General features: G+C 43.9%; 1 long non-coding RNA gene across 2 annotated transcripts in view; it reads right to left on the reverse strand.

Moving 5' to 3' along the window:
- Positions 1-9,297: 9,297 nt before the first annotated feature.
- Positions 9,298-16,131, reverse strand: part of LOC120866327 — a 22,553-nt gene continuing 15,719 nt past the window's right edge. Inside the window, exons 2-3 of one of the 2 annotated variants that reach the window (XR_005721637.1) lie at positions 14,531-14,647; positions 9,298-9,709 (exon numbers count right to left, since the gene is read on the reverse strand). This is a non-coding gene — a long non-coding RNA (uncharacterized LOC120866327). The remainder of the gene's footprint in view (positions 9,710-14,530; positions 14,648-16,131) is intronic. The other variant, XR_005721636.1, reaches the window with a different exon arrangement.

Here is a 16,131-nt window from a genome sequence, read left to right on the forward strand (position 1 = left end):
GAAAACAGTATGGAGGTTCCTCAAAAAAACTCCTGGGCATATATACCCAGAAAAGATGGAAATTCTAATGCGAAAAGATACATGCACCCCAATGTTCACAGAAGCACTATTTACAATAGCCAAGACATGGAAGCAACCTGAATGTCGACTGACAGATGAACGGATAAAGAAGATGTGGGGGGCGTGTGTGTGTGTGTATATATATATATATATATATATATATATATGCAGGCATACATACAATGGAATGTAACTACTGGATATATGTAATTACTACATATATACACACACATATACAGACAATGGAATATTACTCTGCCATGAAAAAGAATGAAACTGCCATTTGCAGCAACACAGGGGCAACTAGAGATTATCATACTAAGCAAATGAAGTTAGAGAATTACAGATATCTTACGATATCACTTAGATGTGGAATCTAGAAAAGTGATACGAAAGAACTTATTTACAAAATAGAAATAGACTCATCAACAGAAAACAAACTTATGGTACCAAAGCAGAAAATGGGATGGGGAGGGAGGGATAACTTAGGAGTTTGGGATTAACAGATACACAGTACTATATGTAAAATAGATAAACAACAAAGACCTACTGTACAGTACAGGGAACTATATTCAATATCTTATGATAACCTATAATGGAAAAGAATCTGAAAAATCATATATATATGCATATATATACATGTTTGTGAAACGGAATCACTTTGCTGTACACCTGAAAATAACACAACAGTGTAAAACAACTACACTTCAATAAAAAGTATTAAAAAGTTAAAAAGCAAACACATGGGGGGAGATTCTAAATCAGAAACATGCAAACAGACTGAGTTAATGGTATGTAAAGTGTGATTTGAGTAGAGGAGTCAGAAGCATTCAGCGCTTCTGTCTGTTTCATACGGGATGCTTCTGACAAGCTACTAACAGACAAACTGTTAGGAATAAAGGCTTCCCTTCCTCTCCCCGAAAGGAAAAAAAAACAAAAAAAGGAAAGGTGGAGAAAAGTATGTTTAGTATACAGCCATTTATTCAAGAAAGGAGGGAGAGAGCATGTATACATGTGTAAACACACACAGAGCATTTTTTTTTTTTTTCACACAGAGCATTTTTAACTGGGATAGTAACCAGTTTTCTTGGAATAATTACCTATAGAGAGCTATGACAAACTTAGACAGCTTATCAGAAAGCAGAGATATCACTTTGCCAACAAAAGTCCATATAGTCAAAGTTATGGTTTTTCTAGTAGGCATGTATGGATGTAAGAGTTGGAACATGAAGAAGGCTGAGTGCCAAAGAATTGATGCTTTTGAATTGTGGTGATGGAGAAGACTCTTGAGAGTCCCTTGGACTGCAAGATCAGGAAATCAACCCTGAATATTCACTGGAAGGACTGATGCGGAAGCTGAAGCTCTAATACTTTGGCCACTTGATGCAAAGAGCCAACTCACTGGAAAAGACTCTGATGCTGGAAAAGATTGAGGGCAGGAGGAGAAGGGGCAGCAGAGGATGAGATGGTTGGAAAGCGTCACCGACTCGATGGACATGAGTCTGAGCAAGCTCTGGGAGACAGTGGAGGACAGAGGAGTTTAGAATGCTGCGGTCCATGGGGTTGCTCAGGGTCTGACATGACTCAGTGACTGAGCAACAGTGGTAACTTGTGAAAGGAGGTGGAAGGGGAACAGTCTAGATTTCTCTGAAAGTGTATCATAATACCTTTCCACTTTTGTGGATGTTTGAAATCTTCCATAATACAATATATGTATTCTAAAATGCTTCTTCCTTTGACTTCACACTAACCAATGGACCCCACAGCATGGTGAAGAGCCACCCCAACCTAAGGCTTTACCCTGGACTTTTATGTGAGGGGCAGAAGCCTTTTCTTGGTTAAGTGGCTGAATGTTTGGCATCTTTGTTCCACAGCTTAAGCTCCCCTAACTGATACAAAATCCTGCCATTTATCTTCCAGGGTTTGGCTTAGCCTTTCCTTCCTGGTTTGAAGGTTTGGATTCATCTCAGAGGGGAGCAGCCCTTCTTTCACAATAGGTTCTCCAGGAGATGCAAACCATGAGTCTGGATCCCACCTCCTCCTTGGCTCCATCCCCAGGCCCACAAAGGAGTTGGAGATATATTTGAAGCTCTCTATATTTTTTCTGTTCACTTGTTCTATAAGCTAGGGACTCTTGCTTTGGCACAATGGGTTCTGATTCTTTATCTTTAAAATGCAGAGTTTTTTCATTTAAATCTTACAGTGACACCAGCCTTTTAAGCAGATAAAAGTAAGCTCTGGTTAAAATAGAGAAGAATTCAGATCCCTAAGGTCTCAGCTCCCTCTGCAGCAGGGCCTACCACTTGTCCCATCATCATCGTTTCCCCTGTTTCCCCTTTGTTAATAGAAGCCCTATTTTAAGCTGGGCATACTGCTGCCTAGAAAAGAAGAGACTCTTTTCAAAGCTTCCTTTGCAGCTATGTACAGTCAGGTGACTACTATATCCTGGCCAGTAAGAAATAAATGGAAATGTTGTATATGATTTCTGATCTCATTAAAAAGAAGAATTTCCTTTCCCCACCCCTACCTCCATTCCACTACCTGAAACACAGATGCAATAGCTGGACATCTAGCAGCCATCTTGGATTATGAAAACAAGGGCCACATCCTAGGGATTGCAGAGCAGAGAACTGGAGAGAGCCGACATCCCTGATAACCTGTGACATCACCACACCAGCTCTGAGCTATCTACTTCTGAACTTTGTAAAAGAAGTAAACATTTGAGAGAATAAACTTCTATCTTATTGAAGCCACTGTTATTTTATGATTTAAAATAAACAGTTTAATCCTAATCAATGTTTTCACACACATACACTCTCCCTCCACCTCAACAGCAGATCTAAAGTACCCCTGCAAGGCTCTAGACTACTGTGGACCACCACTCTGGCTACAGAAGAACAAGATAGGCTTTGTGAAGTACACTGGTTTGTAAAGCTTCTGCCTAGAACTGAAACATGTCATTTCAGCTCACATTTCATTGACCACAGCAAGTCATGTGACCAAAGCTGATGGCAATGGGGTGGAGATGCACAGTGCTCTGAGAGAGGGGCAGGAAAAATTTGGAAATAATAAAAATCCATCTTATATGAAAAAAATAAGACAGAGAAGTAAAACGGCTCACCTGAGCTTGTACAGGCAGAGTTAGATCCCAGATGGAGCTGATTCCCGCTCTAACGCTTTTCCATTCGACTTCACTGTCTCTCAAAAGGATCATGTGATTTGGGAACTTAGAATGGCTCCCAAGGACACAGTGCTTGGCAAAGTCAGGCTCATATTCCAGGTCCCTATCTCCATGACTTCTCCTTTCTCTCAGTCTTCCTGGGGAGAGCATTTATAACTTGGCTTCTCATCCCATTTCTCTCTTCTTCTTCCCCACTTCGGGGGTCCAAAGTATCAAAATTTGTGATCACAGCAGAGACTAGGACGTGCACCACCGCCTTAACTTTGGGAAGGGTCATAAAACATATGGAGGAATGTGTGAAACAATTTCTACACACAAGCTTGGACATTTCCAGGGGTAAAGAGAGCCAGGTAAAGAAACCAACACGTCCATCCTGGGAAACTTTGAACGAACTCAGATATTTTAAGGATACAAGCAGAAGTTGGGAGGATAGGCATATTCCCAACTGAGAGGCAGGAAAGAACTGCAGAGATTCTATGTCCATTTTTCTCCTGTTGTGTGAGGTATTTCTTTCTTTTTTATTTTTTTGTTTTGTTTTTATTATTTATTTATTTTTACTTTACAATACTGTATTGGTTTTGCCATACATCAACATGAATCCATCACGGGTATACATAAGTTCCCACTCCTGAACCCCTCTGCCACCTCCTTCCCCATACCATCCCTCTGGGTCATCCCAGTGCACCAGCCCCAAGCATCCTGTCTCCTGCATTGAACCTAGACTGGTGATTCGTCTCTTACATGATAGTATACATGTTTCAATGCCATTCTCCCAAATCATCCCGCCCTCTCCCTCTCCCACAGAGTCCAAAACTCTGTTCTGTACATCTGTGTCTCTTTTGCTGTGGTTTAGTGATACAGGGTTATCATTGCCATCTTTCTAAATTCCATATATATGTGTTAGTATACTGTATTGGTGTGAGGTGTTTCTACTCATTGATCTTCCAAGCCACTAATTTGGTTTTCCGCAGTAACCAATCTATCCAATTTTCTCATATGACTTCTATCAGTTCAAGAAGAGCTACTTGTTTGACTAAGAGAAAATGAGAAAAAAAAGGCGGGGCAGGGGGAGGGGTGGGAAGAAATAGTAAAAAGTAAAATGAAGAACAGGTATATATGAGATTGGTAGGAATACAGTCAAGAATATCAGCTATGATACCAAGAGACAAGGACAACCCACAATAAATTTATAAAATAAAATATATGGACAAGAAGACACAAAGTAAAATGTGGGGATTTCCTTGGTGGTGGTCCAGTGGTTAGGAATCCAGCTTGCAGTGCAGGGGATGTGGGTCTGATTCCTGGTCAGGGAACTAAGATCCCACATGCTGCAGAGCAGCTAAGCCATGCAGGGCAACTTCTGAGCCCAGGTGCTCTGGAGCACGCAACACCACTGCGCACACTCAACATAGCTGCGCACACGTGATGTAACAAAGCTCCCACGCATCGCAATTAAGCCTCGACCTGTGCGCATTAGTCGCCATGTCTCCTGTCCGAATCTTTTGTGACCCCATGGACTGTGGCCCGCCAGGCTCCTCTGTCCACGGGATTCTCCAGGCAAGAATACTGGAGTGGGGTGCCAGCTCCTTCTCCAGGGGACCTTCCCAACCCAGGGGTCGGACTCCCGTCTGCTGCTTGGCAGGCAGATTCTTTACCACTCAGGCACCTCCTGATCTGATGCAGTCAAATAAATAATATTTTTAAAAACATTATTTTAAATAAAAATTAAATTAGCAGAAAATTTAAACACTGTAATTTTAATAAGACAGGAATTCTTAATGTTGTAAAGAAAAATAAAGATTATATTTCACTATGCAAAATTAAATTTTGCACGTGTTGAAAAATCATAAACAAAGTCAATGACACTTGGGGGGAACTATATTTGCAATACATATGGCAGATAAAGGATTAAATCCATAACATTTCAAGTGCTCCAAAAATTGATTAAGAAATATATTCTGATAGAAATAGGTGAATGTAAGTAGGCAATTCCTAGAAGAAAAGCTCAAATGCCTAATAAAGATATTTTTTAAAATGATGTTCATGCTCTCCAGAAGTCAAGGAAATGGACATGAAAATAACAGAGAGATACCATCAGATTGGCACAACAAACAGAAAAACAACCTCCCCCCCAGATGATAATGTTCAGTATTGATAAGGATGAGGGGAGCTAAGCCACTCACACATCTGCTGGTGGAAATGTCAATTGCTGGAGCCTTTTTTGGAAGATGATCTAGTAATATCTAGTAAAATTAAAAAGGAAAAGCCTGCACATTCCACATACCACACATTCACGTATATGGTATCTCTGAAAGGGAGCTTCCCACGTGACTCAATGGTAAAGAATCCGCCTGGAAGGCAGGAGACACAGGTTCCAGAAGGTGGGGGTTCCATCCCTGGGTTGGGAAGATAACCTGAAGGAGAAAATGGCAATCCACTCCAGTATTCTTGCCTGCAGAATCCTCTGGACAGAGGAGCCTGGTGGGCTACGGCCCGTGGGGTCGCAAAGTGTCGGACACGATTGGGCAAACGTATTAAGCACGCACATCTCGTTTCTTTCAGCGTATCTCTGAAAGAAAGCCTGAGAAACTGGCAACAGACGTCAATCACCTATGGAGAAGGAAACCAGGTTCTGGGAAACAGGGATGGGTGGGCAATTTTTATATCATGACAGTCTTTTGTACATTTTGAACTTTATATTGATATATACCTTTTAGTCAACACATTTAAAAAATCTTTTGTAATTTTTTGATTTTAGAGCTTTCTTTTTTTTTTTTTTTAAATAGGTGTTTATAGCTATAATTTTTCCTCTAAGAACTTTCACTGCATTCTCTACATTTTGGCAGGCTGTGTTTTCAGAAACAAGTACTTGTGTTCACTTTGATTTCTCTTCCCCTTGGTGAACCACTGGGATCATGCGGTGGTTGGGGGGTGGGGGTGACGGGGGGGCCCAGGGACAATAGTCTGCCCCATCAGCTGCTCTCAGACCCCAAGTGACAAGCACACAGTCAGCATCTTGTTGAGCTGAATGTGATTCCAAAAAATGTAAAGGCACGTGTATTGGGTTGGCTAAAAAGTTCATTCAGGTTTTCCAACCCCAAACAAACTTTTTGGCCAACTTGATATTTCTTCCAGTGTGGCCTTGATATAAGCCAATCCCTTTTCCAGAGCTCAACCAAAGAAACCAGGATCCATCCCCATAACGGAGGAAGGACTGTGTTGTGCTGAGTGAGTAAGAGACTATGTGTCCAGCAGGAGCCAGACCCCTTTCTATGCATAGCTTTCAGCGTACACCCTGGCTACAAAGCCCCAGAGACACGACCGCCCTGTATCTGGCTCGTCCCTTCTCTTTTCCCTCCCCAGAACCACTTGTGCGCTTACCCTGCTCCGTCCTTTCTCCCCAATATCATTCATCACTTTCTAACACTTAATTTACTTATTTTTTATGTTTATTGTACAGTATCTGCCCCCTCACCCCCCACCACTTCCCTACCTACCCCCACAAAGCTCCAGCGGAACTGACAATTCCACCTGCTTTGTCCATTGATATATCCAAAGTTCCTAGAACAGAACCTGGTACCTGGTGGAAGCTTTATTATAGAGATTTGTTAAATGAATGTGTCTCAGGCTGGGAAAAAGCTTTCTAAGCTTGATGTCAAAGGAAAAAACCCACAGAGAAATAGACTTACAGGCTTCTCTATATAAAGGTATAAAATTGCTGAGACACAATCAAAACAAACAACTGAAGTATCTAACAATGGGATAGCAATAAAATAAATATTATAAATATACAATGGATATATTAATAAATAAATATTACACATCTACACAGTTGCAAAGAGTCAGACATGAGTGGAGCGACTGGACAACATACACTGGAACACCTCCAGCCATTTAGAGTGGTCCTGACGAAGGCCTTGTGGGATACCCCGAACTGAGAAGAGCCAGTTCCAAAGAGCTCACCGGGGTTTGTTTGCAAAGGTATAGAGAAACTCCGAATACAAAGGTTTATATACAAAAAAAAAAACAAAAAACACCTTTGTATACAAAGGTATAGGAAAACCTTGGAGACTTCTTTCCCAAGGGTAACCGCTCAATAGAAAAGTCATTAAAACAGTAATTTTATTTGCATTTCTCTGATAATGAGTGATGTTGAGCATCTTTTCATGTGTTTGTTAGCCATCTGTATCTCTTGTTTAGAGAAATGTCTATTTAGTTCTTTGGCCCATTTTTTGATTGGGTTGTTTATTTTTCTGGAATTGAGCTGCATAAGTTGCTTGTATATTTTTGAGATTAGTTGTTTGTCAGTTGCTTCATTTACTATTATTTTCTCCCATTCCGAAGGCTGTCTTTTCACCTTGCTTATAATTTCCTTTGTTGTGCAGAAGCTTTTAATTTTAATTAGATCCCATTTGTTTATTTTTGCTTTTATTTCCAGTATTCTGGGAGGTGGATCATAGAGGATCCTGCTGTGATTTATATTGGAGAGTGTTTTGCCTATGTTCTCCCCTAGGAGTTTTATAGTTTCTGGTCTTACGTTTAGATCTTTAATCCATTTTGAGTTTATTTTTGTGTATGGTGTTAGAAAGTGTTCTAGTTTCATTCTTTTACAAGTGGTTGACCAGTTTTCCCAGCACCACTTGTTAAAGAGACTGTCTTTTCTCCATTGTATATTCTTGCCTCCTTTGTCGAAGATAAGGTGTCCATAGGTATGTGGATTTATCTCTGGTGGATGAAACTGGAGCCAATTATACAGAGTGAAGTAAGCCAGAAAGAAAAACACCAATACAGTATACTAACACATATATATGGAATTTAGAAAGATGGTAATGATAACCCTGTATGCGAGACAGCAAAAGAGACACAGATGTATAGAACAGACTTTTGGACTCTGTGGGAGAGGGAGAGGGTGGGGTGATTTGGGAGAATGGCATTGAAACATGTATACTATCATGTAAGAGACGAATCACCAGTCTAGGTTCGATACAGGATACAGGATGCTTGGGGCTGGTGCACTGGGATGACCCAGAGAGATGATATGGGGAGAGAGGTGGAAGGGGGGTTCAGGATTGGGAACTCATGTACACCTGTGGCTGATTCATGTCAATGTATGGCAAAACTAATATAGCATTGTAAAGTAAAATTAAAAATAAATAATTTTTAAAAACTGTAAAAAATAAACAAACAAAAAAAGAAAGTTAATTGAAAAAACATTAAAAAAACAGTAATTTTAGTAGCACATTGATTATCATTAATTTTGCCCTTAGGAGTTCATGAGATAGTACAGGGGGGCTGCCCAACAATCCAGAAAACTCTTCAAATTCTGTTTCATAGTTACTGCTTTTTTGCATTCTAATTGTCTTAAAAGGCGTTTCCTACACTAGATGATAAATTCCTGGAAAGCAAGGACAAAATGTATGCATCTGTACTCTTCACTCTCAACCCGCATATTATAAGTATATTATTATAATAATACATATTATAATTATATGTATTATTACTTAATACATATTTTTAACTCTAGGGAAAACACAAACAAAGCAAAAATGGAAAGGAATTATAGAAAAGTGTCTGGAAAGATAAAAAGATGAGCTTGTCTCCAGATGTTTTATATGTGGTGGAATGTGGTTTCTATTGCTTTTCTGTATTTTATCACTCTTCTATAATAAACGTGTACAAACTGAAATGAATAAGTTATTTTGAGGTTTCCCTGGTGACTCAGTGGTAAAGAATCCGCCTGCCAGTGCAGGAGACATGGGTTCGATCCCTGACCTGGAAAGATCCCACATGCGAAGGAGCAACTGGGCCTGTGTACCACAACTACTGGGCCTGTGCACCACGACTTCTAAGCCTGTGCTCCAGAGCCCAGGAGCCACAGCTACTGAGCTTATGGCTGCAAGTACTGAAGCCCAAGCACCCTCGAGACCATGACCTTCAGCAAGAGAAGCCACCACAGTAAGCCTGCATGCCACAACTTGAGAGTAGCTTCCAGTCGCTATAACTAGAAAAGAGCCCTCTCAGCACAGAACCAGCACGGCCAAAAATAAAACAACCTGATTTTCATAAGGTTATTTTTGACTAAAAAATTAAGAAATTGAAATGAAAAGGCAAATATCAAACTAGGAAAATTAAATGCAGCATAGGTGATTCACAAAGGATCCATGCCTTTAACATACAGAGTTTTTTAAATCAATAAGAATGCCTTCCTCTTCTTTTCCTTCTCTGCCCCAACTTCCTGAACAATTTGATACTAAAGTCATTAGGCGAGCAGAACAAGGCCGGCATCCCCATTAGTCACGGGGGTGGATGGATGCACACATATGTAGAATGATAAACAACAAATTCAGGATAGCAGTCTCCCCTGGAAAGGGCAGGAGGGTGGAAACGAGGGAAGTGACATCAGGGAAGGCTCATGAGGATCTTCAAGTGTATCTGCGAGGTTGTTCTTTTTCAAAAGCTGAAGCAAGTCTGGTAAAGTGTAAAAAACTTGGCAGAACAGGAAAGTGGACAAGGGGTGCTTGGTATTCTGATGCTAGAACTACTCCATTAAAAAATACTGGGAGGGAGGGAGGAGGCAAGGGGGAGAGGAAGGAAGGGGGCAAGGGAGGATGAATGAATGACTCTCCTTCCTCCCTTGGTTTCAGGGAGGTTAAGTGCTCTCCCCAAGGTCACACAGCATGTGATGACATGTCCCCGTGGCCTCTCTGCCAGCCAGTGTTGAGTCCCTCATGCAGTTCAATCAGCCCCGCCAGGAAGCAGCTCCGTCTAGAAACACACCACCTGGTTTTCTTAGGTGCACGGTCTGGAGGTTTGATCAGGTTCAAGGACTTGGACCTAAGAATGTCTACAGACTGTTCACACTTGGGCTCCTGGGGCAGTTAGATGCCCAGGGAGGATCTAGTGTCTGAAAGATACCAAAAAGCATCCTCCCAGGCCAGGGCAGTGTAGCAGGGGCTTGGAGGGGCGTGGAGGCAGGTCCTTCCTCCCTCCCTGCCACTCCCCTCCTCTGCACACCCTCCTGATCACCTGAAACCCTGGACCAAAGAAACAGCCGACTGTGATTCTCCAAGGCCCACAGTGGGGAGGGGTCAGCTCGGAAGGAGTTCCAGCCTTTTCTATTGTTCTTCAGGATCCGGGCTATTTCTGAGGTAGGTGGACCATTGGGATATTCATCTGCCCCAGTGAGCCTCCAGCAGGACTCTGTGAGCTGCTGCTTTAAGAAAAACAGACAATGTCCAGAGACCCACTCTGTTCCTTTCCTCCCTCTCCCAAAGCTACACACAGAATGGCCTCTGTGCCTCCTAGCCAGTCATCCTAGGGTCTTCCCAAGGCCACTGATAACTCTTCCCATTTGCCTGGGGATTGCTGCTCTGGGACTGTGTCCAGGAGCCTGCTGATATCCTAAAGAGGTTGGTACAATCAGAGCTCCATTTTACCCAGAGGCTTAGGAGAGGCAGAGTCTGGTATGACCAGATCAGTTCTAGGGCCTTAACCTTCCTGAGCCTCAAAGTTCACATCTGCAAAATGGGCAGAAATGCCAGACATCCATCAGAGGGGCTGCTGGCCCTGAGGGCAGGCAGTGTCCTCATTGTGATGGACTAGTCTGTGTATTATGGGATATTTAACATCCCTGGCCCCAGCCCACTGTGTGCCCCCACTCGCTGGGACAACCCAGATGCCCCAGGCATTTCTAAGTGTCCTCTAAGCCAGCACTTCAGTTGGGAGACTCTAGACTTCTTGAAGGCAAGGACCATGTCACTGGGTCACCAGAGCCCAGTGCCCAGAGGGGCTTGATTTGACTTTGCTCCTTCCGTAAACTTTCGGCTTCCCAGGTGGCGCTAGAGGTAAAGAACCTGCCTGCAATGCAGGAGACCTAATGAGACAAAGCTCAGCTCTGTCCCTGGGTCAGGAAGATCCCCTGGAGAAGGAAATGGCAACCCACTCCAGTATTCTTGCCTGGAGAACCCCATGGACAGAGAAGCCTGATGGGCTACAGTCCATGAGCCAACTCTTTGAGACTTTCAGTTTTAATTAGGAGTCACCTCTGGAGCACTGATGTGATTAGGACAGACACCTAGTCCAGCATCCATGGTCCTCGCCCCAGCTGTTGCCTGGCTGAGGACAAGGAGACAGGCTGGACACACCAGCAGCCTGGTGGGGAGGTGGGGGCAGTCTGCTACCACCTTGTAAGAACCAGAGTTCAGTGCAGTGGGACTTTGGCCGACAGAGGCCTGCAGTGGGGGGAGGTGTCAGGAAGGGGGGGGCAGAAACCGGAGGGATACCGCCAAGCATTCGGGGCAGAGTGATATGACACTTGCAGTCAGACTGGCCTGACCCCACCCCAGATGGCTTGCCTTTCCCTGAGGCCCAGCCTACATGCTCCAGGCTCCTTGGCTCCTCTGCCCAGAGCACTGATGGTGATATACTCCATGGCCTTGGGTCCCCTTATGGGCAGGCCAGCTCCTGGGAACGCACTTAGCACAAGCCCCTGGGGGCAGGACACCTGAGCCTTCTCCCTCATCTGAATATAGGAATCTGGCACTCTCACTGAGGTCACACAGTGCATCTAAAGAACATGGGATCCTGCCACTCTGTTCACATCCCGACCCTTCCCACCAAGCAGCAGCCGGGGAATCAGATAACCCTGATGGCAAGTCCTGGTTTTGGAATTTACTAGTCAGCATCATGACGGGTCATTTCACGTCTTTGAGCATCTGCTTAATGATCAAATAAACAGAGTAACTATTGCTGACTTTCTTACCTCCCAGGAGCTGTTGTGACAATTAAATGAGCTAATGGCTGGAAATATTTTTGCCAACTTCCAAACCAGCGCACCCTCCCCTCTATCTCCACCCCACCCGTCTGGCCTGGAACTCTAACACGATGGTCCAAGGGGTGAGCAATGCCTTCCAGTCCATTCCTAGTGGGTCCTTCTGTGGAGACAGCTCATTGGCTCTCAAGGGACTCTCAAGGACTTTGGAATCATGTTTTAAACAACAATCTGATTTCCTTTAACTAGAGGGTTTTCTTGGCTATACAAAAATTTACTATTTTTTTTTTCTTTCACTTTGTCATCGTTGACATTTTTCTCCCTTTTTTGGTGTGTGTTTTCTGTTCTAAGGATAGAAGACCCCTTAGCACGGCAAGACTGTCTTGGACCATTCACTTTCCCCCAACTTGCCCTTCCCATGCCTAGTGAAGATTGTGGGAAGCAGAGCGCTTTGCAAATAGATTGCCTTGGTCCACAGGGCAGACCTCTGGCTGGAGACCACAGGGCTGATGAGAGCAAATGTCATTGGTAAGGGTCAGTCTATGCCTCTGTAACCAGGAAAGAGGATAGTTTTCAATTCACTTATTAGGAGCAAATCTTTCAGCTACTTGGGTAACACACCTTGGAAAGCACAAAACAGCCTTAGTGAACTGGTGGCCCAGTGGTCCTACATCCCATGATCCCACATCTTGAAGCCTGTCAGTCTCTGAGCCCCTTCCTGCCTAGAAGCTGGGGCTGGGTGCTCCCCCTGGATAAAAGCTGCTCCCTGTAGGCAGAGATGTCAGTGCTTCCCTCTGTTTAAAAGAGAGCCTGTAGCCAAAAGCTGGACAGCTTTAATTGATGCAGCTTCACCCTACTGTGCTTCCTGATGGCTCATTCTCCCCAAGACCCTGAACTTTGAAGGCCATTCTGAAGTCTCTTCCTCCAGGAAGCCTGTCTGGCTTGCATCCCACTGATCCTCAGTCACAAGTAAGCACTTGGTCCCTTGAAACCCCAGGCATGAGACCTTGCTCTGTTGTCTGCATCTTTCTACACTTTCACATACGCATCTGGATCCTTTTCTCATCCATTGCATCTTCTTATAACAGTGAGGGCAGGGATAACCCCACTTCCTGGCACAGCCCCAGGATGCTGGTACAGAGCTGTCCCTGGGGCAGATGCTCAAACAAGCCAAGTTTCATCTCCCTTCACCTTGGCTTGACCTCCACTTTCCAGCTAGGCCGGGGCAGAAGATTCCTTTAAGAACAAGATGCAAGAGACTTTCCTTGTGGTCCAGTGGCTAAGGCTCTGCACTCCCAATGCAAGGGGGGCCCGGGTTCGATTCCTGGTCAGGGAATTAGATCCCACATGCCACAACTAAGACCAGGCACATCTGTGCTAAGTTGCTTCAGTTTTGTCCAACGCTTTGGGACACTACGGACTGCAGCCCGCCAGGCTCCTCTGTCCATGGGGATTCTCCAGGCAAGAATACTGGAGTGGATTGCCATGCCCTCCCCTCCAGGGGATCTTCCCACAGCCAAATTAAAAAAAAAAAAAAAAGAACAAGATGCAAATCTCACCTTCATTTAGTTCACTTACCGATGCATCTCCAGCACCTAGTACAGTGCTTGGCACTTAAACATCCAAAGGTTTCCTGGATTAATGTGTAGCAGGACTGAACACATACTCACACTATACTCAGATTTAGAAAGAAAACATCACTTCTTTCTCTATAACTGATGTACCTTTCCTATGAGCCTCCTAGGGAGCCAGGCCAGCTCAGACTTAGCAACGAAAAAGACTCCATCCTACAGATTCAAATGCTGAATAAACAGCCACTAGCTTGATGTTCTGAGGGTCTCCATACCTCTTTACACATTTCTTATCCCAAGCAGCAACTGAAAGAGGTCCTCTTAGGGCTCATTACCCGCTCTGCCCCAGAGCAGTGACCTCGGAGTCCACCTGCTCACAGAGGAAGTAAAGATGGGGTCCTCCATGTGAGACGCCTCTTGCGCCAGAGGACTGGAAGAAAACTACTGCTCTCCACAGTGCCTGACTCGCAGGCTCATTGCCTCGCTATTTGGCTGTTTAGTCACTCAGTCGTGTCCGACTCTTTGCAACCTCATAGATTGTAGCCTGCCAGGCTTCTCTGTCCATGGGATTTCCCAGGCAAGAATACTGGAGTGGGTTGCCATTTCCTGCTCCAGGAGATCCTCCTGATCCAGGCATTGAACTTGGGTCTCCTGCATGCAGGTGGATTCTTTACCGTCTGAGCCACCAGGGAAGCCCAAGCTCAACTGAGGACAAAGTAAATAAACCACGAGGTTGGTGCATCATAAAGAGATGACAACACGGAACAGCCAGCGTCGGCTCCTTCCTTCACTTCTCACGGCGCCCAAAGAAACGCAAAATGCAGAAAGCAAGCCCACTGGTATACGAATGGATAAAGATGAGATGTATATTGGGTTGGCCAGAAAGTTCGCTCAGATCTTCCCGTACCATCTTATGTGGTGCGAACCATTGTATGGAATACTACTCACTCACGAGAAAGGAATGAAACAGTTCAATTTCCAGCAACATGGACGGATCTAGAGATAATTATACTAAGTAGAGTAAGCCAAAGACAAATATCACGTGATATGGCTTATATGTAGAATCTAAAAAAGATGATACAAATGGACTTATTTACAAAACAGAAATAGACTCACAGATGCAGAAAACACACTCTCAGATACCAAAGGGGAAGTGGGACAGATAACCAACGAGGATCTACTGTACAGCACCAGGGAACCATACTCAATATCTTGTGATAACCTACAATAGTTCAGAATAGTTCAGTACAGTTTAGTTGCTCAGTCATGTCCAGTTCTTTGCATGCCATACACTTTCTGCCTACAACAGAAGGGAATGTAAAGAAAGTGTAATATATATATGTATAACTGAATCACTGCTGTATGCCTGAAACTAACACAACATTATAAATCAATTATATTTCAATAATAATTTTAGAGAGATTTATGGGTGTGGAAACCATATGGAAAAAAGTATATATAATCATATTTATAAGTATAAAATATGTAGATATATACCATAATTTTATAATGATTATTCATACCACAGTTTTACAGTCATTATTCATATCATAATTTTATAGTCATTATTCACAGGCTCTGTACTTCCAAATTTGCCCACTTGATAAAATTTGTCAATAACCCTCAAATCGATAGTCATGATGCTGTCACTCATATACAGAAAGAGAAGAGGCCACACGTTTAAGCTCCCCACCATGCCCCCAGCTGAGGGTAAATGAGGTGACACTCTGCCTTCTTGTTTCAAGGCTCATACTACAAGCAAGAGTCCTTTTCACAGTCTACTTAGTGATATACTTTCTGCATTTTTGTGCTTTTTTGGGTGATTTCACAGCTTAAAATGTCTCCCAAGTGTAGGGCTGAAGTGCTGGTAGTAGTTCTAAGAGCAAGAAGGCTGTGCTGGGTCTTACAGAGAAAATATGTGTTAGATCAGCTTCACTTGGGCATCAGTTATAGAGCCATGACCCATGGTTCAACGTGAGTCAATCAACTGTGTGTTTTAAATAAGGCATCTTTAAACAGAAACGTGGGGACTTCCCTTGCAGTCCAGTGGTTAAGACTCTGCCTGCCAACGCAGGGGACACGGGTTTGATCCCTAGTACAGGAAGATCCCACATGCCATGGAGCAACTAAGCCTGTAAGCTGCAGCTATGAAGCCCACCCTCTCTACAGCCCGTGCACCACAACAAGAGAAGCCACCGCAGTGAGAAACCCGAGAACTGCAGCTAGAGAGCAGCCCCTGCTCATGGCAACTAGAGGAAGCCCACACAGCAAAGAAGACCCAGCAGCTCACGGCAACTAGAGGAAGCCCATACCCAGCAAAGAAGACCCAGCAGCTCACTGCAACTAGAGGAAGCCCATACCCAGCAAAGAAGACCCAGCAGCTCACGGCTACTAGAGGAAGCCCATACCCAGCAAAGAAGACCCAGCAGCTCATGGCTACTAGAGGAAGCCCATACCCAGCAAAGAAGACCCAGCAGCTCACTGCAACTAGAGAAAGCCCATACCCAGCAAAGAAGACCCAGCAGCTCACTGCAACTAGAGAAAGCCCA

The sequence above is a fragment of the Oryx dammah genome, unplaced genomic scaffold (assembly GCF_014754425.2).
Source record: "Oryx dammah isolate SB20612 unplaced genomic scaffold, SCBI_Odam_1.1 HiC_scaffold_8, whole genome shotgun sequence".
NCBI classification, from domain to species: Eukaryota; Metazoa; Chordata; class Mammalia; order Artiodactyla; family Bovidae; genus Oryx; species Oryx dammah.